The sequence below is a fragment of the Mustela lutreola genome, chromosome 3 (genome assembly GCF_030435805.1).
Source record: "Mustela lutreola isolate mMusLut2 chromosome 3, mMusLut2.pri, whole genome shotgun sequence".
NCBI classification, from domain to species: Eukaryota; Metazoa; Chordata; class Mammalia; order Carnivora; family Mustelidae; genus Mustela; species Mustela lutreola.
In genome coordinates, this window is record NC_081292.1 from 178871420 (window position 1) to 178880733 (window position 9314).

Below are 9314 nucleotides of genomic sequence, written 5' to 3' on the forward strand. Positions count from 1 at the left end.
CGGTGCTGGGATAAGAGCATCGTGGTGAGTCTCATCAGACTGAACGTAAGTCTGGAGTCCAGAGTTCTGACCCCACTCGGCCTCCCCCGTGCTACGTGACTGACTCAATTACATCATTTCTCTGTGTTTCAGTGCTGGCCCCTCAGGCATGTCAAGACTAGGATAATTAATTGTCTCCAAATACTCAGAAATGTCCCATAATCCACAAGGATAGCCATCTTCAGAGTAAGGAACAGAGCAGAACAAGATATGGGATCACCAGGCTGCAGGACTGGCCGAATATTGCAAAACGCAGCTCTCAGTGTCTACCCCTGATGTTGCTGTTCCCAGAAACCCTTTCTGAAAAGTTGTGTCTGGGAACTCTTGCTGTGGTCATCCTTTGTAATACCCTGAGTCACCGTCCCTGGACACATGCTTTGTAGCATTCCTAGCACTTGGAGTAAAACAGCACTGGGTATCTGCTAGTGCTCAAGAAGGTCTCCAGACCCCTCCTAGAGCACCAGCTGTGTCTCAGGGGCATGTGGCTGTGGGCAGGACATCACCCACAAGCGATTAGGATGCAAGAACTCGGCACTCTTAAAATTGGAGAATGCCTGATAAAGTTGTCATTAACTGGCCCTTGTTATTTATTCAGACTCTTTTTTGCCTGGTACTTATTTAGCAAATACTTGCATAGTGCCTGAAATGTCTCAGGACACTGCTATAAACACCTCACAATTTTTTTTCTTATTTAATCCTCCACAAAAAATCCTGTGAGATAGGCTCTGGGATCATCCCTATTACATGGATAAGAAAACTGAGGCACGGAGTGGTTGGAGTAGCTTGCCCCAGATCACATGGCTAGTAGATGGCAGAGCTGGCCCCAGAACCCAGAGCTAAGATTTTGAATACAGAGTCTTTGAGTCTCACCACCACCCCGCATGGCCCATTCTAGTTAACTGAGTGTCTCAGGCACAGCACTATGCCCTGAATCTGCAGGAGGTGAGAAAAGAGAGAGAGAGTCTCAATGTCTCCTGCAACCTGCAACCTGCTGGACACGGAGGACTGGGGCCATACCTGTACCTGGAAGAATCTGAAGAATCAGTTCTGGCTCTGAAGAAAGGCTGTTGAGTAAGGAAATCTCAGGATCCTAGAGTTTAGTTTCTGATAGGACAGATGTGGGCCACACAGGAGGGAGCTCAGGTCTGTCTAGACCTGAGATACAGACTAGTTCCTGCCCAAGATGGCAGCCCACGGGCTAAGGGAAGAGCTTTGTTCCCCACATCCAAAGAAAGGGCCTGGAATGGAGGCAGAGCCCATGGTCCTCGCAAACAATGGCTTTCAGTCTTCCCAAACCCAAGGGGAGGGGAGCACTTAGGGACAGGGAAGGACAGAAGAAGTTTAACTGTAAATGAACTTGAAAGGTTCCTACCATCATGTGGGAGTAAATTATTTAATTACCAAACAGGGGCTGCTTGGGGAGACTAGAACAGCCAGAGGACTTTTTGTTACCTAAGAGTGACCAGAAAGGCCGTGGGATTGGCTCCCAGACTTCCACCCTGGGGCAGGGGAGGAAATGGCCCCAGAGAATGAGTCTGAAGAAGTAACAGGACTCATCCTAAGGGTTGCCTTGTGATGACACCCTGCAAGCCTTGCCTGTTCATCAGGAAATTACACATGCAGAACGCTGGCCCCAGTGCCTGCAGCTGTTGAGTGTCCGCTTATCACAAATACAAAGCAGGGTTACAAAAACACAAAAAGACAACATATGGGGAGCTCCACGGCAGGATCTACCTTAAATTTAAGTTGAAGAACTGGAAGTGATTGTTCACAGTTTCATTCTGAGCACCTAGAGTAGAACAGTAGCAAGAATGTTCCAGGGACTCAGACGTTCTTATTTAATTTCCATAAGACCCCAGGGCAGGCTGTTCGGAGCACAATTGTATAAATGTAGAGAATGGGGTCTGAGAAGGCAAGGAGCTCATCCTGCTCCCACAGCAGGACACGGCCGACCTGGGATGGGCCATCCTGCCTCCCACTGAAACCATGCCAGACACGTACTCCGTTCCCAGGACGCACACTGCTCGGACGTCGCTGGTCACTTCCTCTGGCCCCAGCTAATCAAGGGGTCAGGACTGGCTTTAGAACACCACTGACAAAGGGTGCTCGTGAAGGGCTTTGGTGGGTCCAGTGGAGGAGGGCAAAGCGGACAGTTTTTTTTTTTTAAGTTTTGAAGCCCTTCAAAGATTTTCTTAAACCCTCTAGGTAACAGATTATAACACAGGGCCCAATAAAAGCTAAGAGGCAGACTATAGTTAATATAGTATTATGTAGTTGACAGCCGCTGAGAGTAGATGCAAAACATTCTTCCCACAAAAACCGAAAAGTGAGCCGTGTTAACTATGTGAGGTGATGGATGTGTTAATTATCTTGGTCTTGGTAAACATTCTACCATGTGTATGTATACCAAATGATCACATGGTACCCTTTAAATATATACAATCATATCTGTCCATTATTCCTTAATAAAGTTTGAAAAAAAAGAAACCTAAGAGACAGAGCTGGAGTCTAAGTCACAGGACAGCCCAAAGCCAACAGGCCATAAGAGTCTATTTTGCCACAGCCATAACTGTGCAAGCAGTCAAGGTCAGCCCCTCTGGGCATGGAGAATGGGCAGCTATCCAAGCACTGCTCCCCTGTTGAGGTCCTGTCGGCAGGATTTACCTATAGGATAACAGCTGGGATGAAAAGAAACCAAAACTAGCTCTTCATGCAGGGTAGCAACTGCAAAGAGGCATCCTGCTTCCTGTAAGAGATCAAGGAATGAAGACCTGGACACGGGCATATGAACTCTGATACCCAGAGCCATGCTAAGAGAGCAAGCATTCCTTCTGAGCTCAAGAAATAATTCACCCCTCCACATAAGCAAGAAGAGAGTGTCAGAAATGTTGATTCATACTGAACAGTGAGCATGAGGAGAGGAGAATGTACCCCTGCTCTGTCTGGGAATGAGGGAGTAATGGGGAGGGGGACATGGGAAGTGAGAAAGCCACACAAGCATTTAGTCATTGTCCACCAGTTGGATGGCTTCAGAGCTTGGTGTCTTGAATTAATCTTTCCAGAAATTTCAACCAGACCCCATCACAATCCTGGCCCTGTGCTCCACTGTGCATAACCTAAATAAGTGATATATTCATTTGGTCTGTATCTCTTCATTTACTCATTCACTGATTCATGTATTCAAATAAGTACCTATATCCTGCAACCTAAACAAACAGGTATTTTGTAAAATTAAAGGATCAAAACAATGACAAAACATTTATATTGATTATAAAGAAAAGAAGTCAAAATAAAAATTAGAATTGGACAACAGTGGCTGGCATTGGAACTTTGTCAGATCCTAGCTTCCTGCATAAATGATATTAGCTTCCTCTTTGAAGGAGACCAAACATTTGTCTACAGTGGCTCACACTCCTCCCGGCAGCTCAGACATGGGGCTGTGATCCCCATCTCGTGCTGGATCATCATGGTGCTGCTCAATCCTTCAGCAGTAGCCTAGTGTGAGAGCAGTCAGGCTCAGCCCTGGGATGACTCCATGACACAGGTAAAACCCATGGAAAGCCAGGCCCTCAAAGCAAGTCTCCTGGTAAAGTGAAACCATTTTATTTTTTTCCAGAAGGAAAAAAAAAAAAAGTCTGAGGCTCACTTGACAGTAAGTACCCTATTGCCTTTGCTATTATTTCTGGTGTAAAGAATTAAAATTTTTCCTAGAAGTGGAAAGGCAAATTTTACCTCTTCCGTCAGTCTAGGAAAAGGCTAGTTAAATTATCCAAGCCACCAAGGCATAAGAAGAAAAATAATAATCACCATAGCAGTGAGGAATGAGTAGAAAAGCAGAGGGATTAAAAATACGGGTTCCAGAATCAGAGGTCTGCACTCAGGTCCTAGTTTCTGCCACTCACCAGCTGTGTGGTCCCAAGCTACTTATTTAACCTGAGTCTGCCTTGATGAAGGTTGTTGTAAGGACTAAATGAGATCATCTATAGACTTCGTATACTGTCTGGCAAGTACTAAGCACTGCATAACTTAGGTGTCAATGATTAGTCCTTACCGCGGCCAGGCAATGCTCCTAACAATTTTTTTTTTTAAATGTTATGTTAGCCACCATCATTAGTTTCTGATGTAGTGTTCCATGGTTCATTATTTGCATATAACATGCGGTGCCCATTACAACATGTGCCCTCCGTAAAACCCATGATGGACTAATCCATCCCCACCCCACCCCTCTCCCCTCTGAAACCCTCAGGTTGTTTCCAGAGTCCATAGTCTCTCATGGTTCATCTCCCCCTCTGATTGCCCCCCTTCATTTTTGCCTTTCTTCTCCTAATGTCCTCCCATGCTATTCCTTATGTTCCACAAATAAGTGAAACCATATGATAATTGACCATACGATAATTGATAATCTACTTGACTTATTTCACTTAGCATAATCTCCTCCAGTTCCACCCATGTAAATGCAAATGGTGGATATTCATCCTTTATGACGCCTGAGTAATTAATATTATATTGTGTATGTGGACCACATTTTCTTTATCCATTCATTTGTTGAAGGACGTCTCAGCTTCTTCCACGGTTTGGCTATTGTGGACATTGCTTCTATGAACAAAGACAAATTCTAAATGGATGAAAACTTCAATGTGAGACGGGACTCCATCAAAATCCTAGAGGAGAACATAGGCAGTAACTTCTTTGACATTGGTCAAAGCAAATCCTTACAAGGCATGTCTCCAAAGTCAAGGGAAACAAAACGAAAATGAAGTATTGGGACTTCATCAAGATAAAAAGCTTCTGCACAACAAAGGAAATGTCAACAAAACAAAGAGGTAACTCACAGAATGGGAGAAGATATTTGCAAATGACACCAGAGATAAAAGGTGTCAAGATCTATAAAGAACTTCTCAAACTCTATACCCAAAAAAACAAGTCAAAAAATGGACAGAAGACATGGACAGACACTTCTCCGAAGAAGACATATGAATGGCTAACGGACACTTGAAAAAATGTTCAACATCATTAGCCATTAGGGAAATTCAAATTAAAACCACATTGAGATACCACCTTACACCAGTTAGAATGGCAAAAATTCACAAGGCAAGAAAAAACAAATGTTGGAGAGGATGTGGAGAAAGGAGAACCCTCTTACACTGCTGGTGGGAACACAAGCTGTTACAGCCACTTTGGAAAACAGTGTGGAGGTTCCTCAAAAAGTTAAAAAGTAGAGCTACCCTATGACCTAGCAATTGCACTACTGGGTATTTACCCCAAAGATATGGATGTAGTAAAAAGAAGAGCCATATACACCCTAACACTTTTTTTAATTGAGATAATAATTGCCACACCATAAAATTCATGATTTTAAAGTGTACAATTGAGTGGTTTTTCATTTATTCACACTGTGCAACTACCGTCACTACCTAATTCCAGAACATTTTTATTGTCCCAAAATAACCCCCATACCCATTACCATCACCCCGCTTCTTCCAACCAAAAGCCTTCTGTCTGTATGGATTTGCCTACTTTCAATATTTTATAGAAATAGAATCACATGGTTTGCCTGGGTGGCTCAGTTGGTTAAGAATCTGTGCCTTGATTTTGGCTCAAGTCATGATTTCAAGGTTGTTGAGATTGAGCCCAGCTTGGGGCCCCACACTGGGCATGGGGCCTGCTTGGTATTCTTTCTCTCTCCCTTTCCCTCTGCCCCTCACCCTATTCACTCTCTCTCTCTCCCTCCCTCTCTCTCTCAAAAGAAAGAAAAGAAAGAAAGGAAGAAAAAAAGAAAGAAATAGAATCACACAATATGTGGTCCTTTGTGACTGGTTTCTTTCACTTGGCACAATGTCTTCAAAGTTTGTTCATGTTGAAGCTGATGTTAGGACTTCCTTCATTTTTAAGGCTGAATGATATTCCTCTGTGTGGATCTACCCCATTTTGTTTATCTATTCATTGATTGGTGGTTATTTATGTTGTCGCTGCTTTATGGCATTTGCGAATAATGTTGCTGCAAATATTTATGTACAGGATTTTGTTCAAACATACGTATTCAATTCTCTCGGGTATATACCTAGGAGGAGGGTCACTGGATCCTTTAGGAATTCTATATTCAACTTTTTGAAGAACCACCAAACTGATTTCCACAGAGGCTAACAATTCCATATGCTTGCCAACAATTTTGAGGGTCCCCTTGGCCATACTTGTTATTTACCTATATTTGATCACAATAGTCCTAGTGGGTGTAAAAGAATATCTCAGTGTGTGTGTGTGTGTGTGTGTGTGTGTGTGTTTTAAGATTGTATTTATTTGTTTGACAGACAGAGAGAGATCACAAGTAGGCAAAGAGGAAGGTGGAGGGAGGGGGCAGGCTCCCTGCTGAGCAGAGAGCCTAATGCAGGGCTCAATCCCAGGACCCTGAGATCATGACCTGAGCCAAAGTCAGAGGTTTAACCCACTGAGCCACCCAGGCACCCCCTCAGTGTGGTTTTGATATGTATTTCCCTGATGGCTAAAGATGTTGAGCACAGGCATTATGTTCATTTGTATATATTATTTGAGAAATGCTGTTCAAGATTTTGCCCTTTTTTTTTTTTAACTTGGGTTGTCTTTTTACTGTTATGTTGTAAGAATTCCTTATATACTCTAGATATTAAACCCTTATCAGATACATGATTTGCAAACACTTTCTCCTAGTCCATGAGTTGCCTTTTCATGTTCTTATTAGTGACCTTTGATCCACCAAAGTTTTTAATGTGATAAAGTTCCACTGATCTCTTTTTTCCTATTATTTCCTATGCTTTTGTTGTCATTTCTAAGAAATTGTTGTCCATTCAATGTCACAAAGATTGACACCTATGTTTCCTTCCAAAAATTTATAGTTTTGGCTTTTATATTAAGTTTTATATTAAGTTTCTTGATCTATTTTGAGTTAATTTTGTATATGATGTGAGGTAGAGGTGCAAATACATTATTTTGCATGTGGATACCTTTTCCCCATTGAATCGACTTGGTACCTTTCTGGGAAATCAATTGACATAGATATTTGGCATTATTTGGGAGCTCTCAATGCTATTCCATTGATTTATATGTCTAGCTTTATGCCGGTACCACATTATTTTGAACTCTGTACCTCTGTAGTTAAGTTTTGAGATCAGAAAGTGTGAATCCTCCAGTTTTCTTTTTCTTGTTTAAGATTTTTGGCTATTCTGGGGTTTTTGTAATTTCTTATAAATTTTGGATTCAGCTTGTCTACTGCTAAAAAACAAAGACAATTGGAATTGTGATAGGGATTATATTGACTCTGTAGGTCAGTTTGGGGAGTATTGCCATCTTCATAATATCCAGGCTTCAAATCCATGAACACAGATGATTTTCCGTTTACTTATTTAGAAATATTTGATTTCTTATTACAGTGTTTTGTAGTTGAGAATGTATAAGCTTTATACTTTATCCAATAAGTTTATTACTATGTATTTCATTCTTCTTTGATGGTAAAGTAAAAGGAATTTTTTTTCTCATTTTATTCTCATTTTGTTCATTGCTAATGTATAGAAATACAATTGACTTTACATAGCAGTATATTCTGCAACTGTATTGAATTTGTCTATTAGTTCTAACAGGTTTATTTTTAGTAAATTCGTTAAAAATGTTTTATATATAAGATCATGTCATCTTCAAATAAAGATAGCTTTATTTCTTCCATTTCTATCTGTGTTACTTTTATTTCCTTTGCTCGTCTAATTGTTGTTTGTTTGTTTGTTTATTTGTTTACTTTTCTGGACTGATTCTGTACCATCTGTATTCTTTGTCTTGTGTGCCTGAAATCTGTACTTGGTTTGTTCAATAGTTAGCTGATGGGGCACCTGGGTGGCTCAATGGGTTAAGCTTCTGCCTTCAGCTCAGGTCATGATCTTGGGGTCCTGGGATCAAGCCCCACATCGGGCTCTCTGCTCAGCAGGGAGCCTGCTTCCTCCTCTCTCTCTGCCTGCCTGTCTGCATACTTGTGATCTCTATCTGTCAAATAAATAAATAAAATCTTTTTTAAAAAATGATTAATGATCACACAATTATTTATTTTCCTTAACTCCTAGAACCAAAAAATTTCCTAGTCATCATCACAGGATTCTGTGTGCAAGTTGGGGCACACCTTCAACACTCAGACAGGCAGTTTATGACTCTGCCTTAGCCTTCACTTCCCACTCACACAGAGCTTTACTTTCAGCCAGATGTGAGAGCCTACGGTCTATTCAGGTCTGTCTTAAGCACGCACAGCCCCCACGCAGGTGTGTGACTCTCTAGGTTCCCAGGAATGAGTCAGAGCTTTTCAAAACCTCTGTGAGAATCTCATTCTTCAGTTTTGTTTTGTTTTTTCCTTTTAAGTGTTCATTTTTGGTTTTTTGGTAAGTTTATTGCTGGCCCCAACCATCATCCACTGCCTCAGATAATCACAAAGTTAATCAATGGCCTCTAATTGTTTCAACAAGTGCCCTGGCTTTCCTCAATAGACAAATTTGAGCTACGCAAAGAAAGACAACTTTGCAAAGAGTGTCTCCCAGAGAATGACTAGGAAGGTAAAATAATAGCAATACTCTGAAAATGATGTTTTAAAGGTGTTCTATGCCATTCTGCTCCCTCTGGTGGCTGCCAGGCTACTGGATTTCAGTGTGATTTCATTTTCAGGCTGTTAATTTTTCAGGCTACTGCAGAGTTGAAAAGCAGAGTAGGAACAGGATAACTTAAAACACCATAAAGCATGTTGTTCTTACTGAAATTCAGTCATTTTTCCTGAATAAACAGGCCCTAGATTGTGGCGAGCCTTTGGTTAATTTCCAGGGTTCTGAAAAAGTCAATTCTGACCATTTTTGCCAGTTTTCTTGATGCCTTTATCAAAGAAAGGATTTTCAGAGGTCTTTAATGTGCCATTTTCACTGACATCTCATCAGCCTAGTATTCTGAATGCATTATAGCACTGTGGTCAGAATTTGGGCTCCAGCAGCTAGACTGGGTTCAAATCCCAGCTCTACCAGTAACTAGCTATGTCACCTTAGTCAAGTTCCCCAACTTCTCTGCCTCATTTTCCTTCTCTAGGAAATACAGATATAATAATAGTATTTACTGCATCCGATTATAGTAAAAACTAAGAATTAATACATGAGGGTACCTGGGTGGCTCAGTCAGTTAGACATCCAACTCTTGATCTCGGCTTAGGACTTGATCTCAGGGTGGTGAGTTAAAGCCCTACATTGGGCTTCACGCTGGGCATGGAACCTATTTTTTAAAAAAGG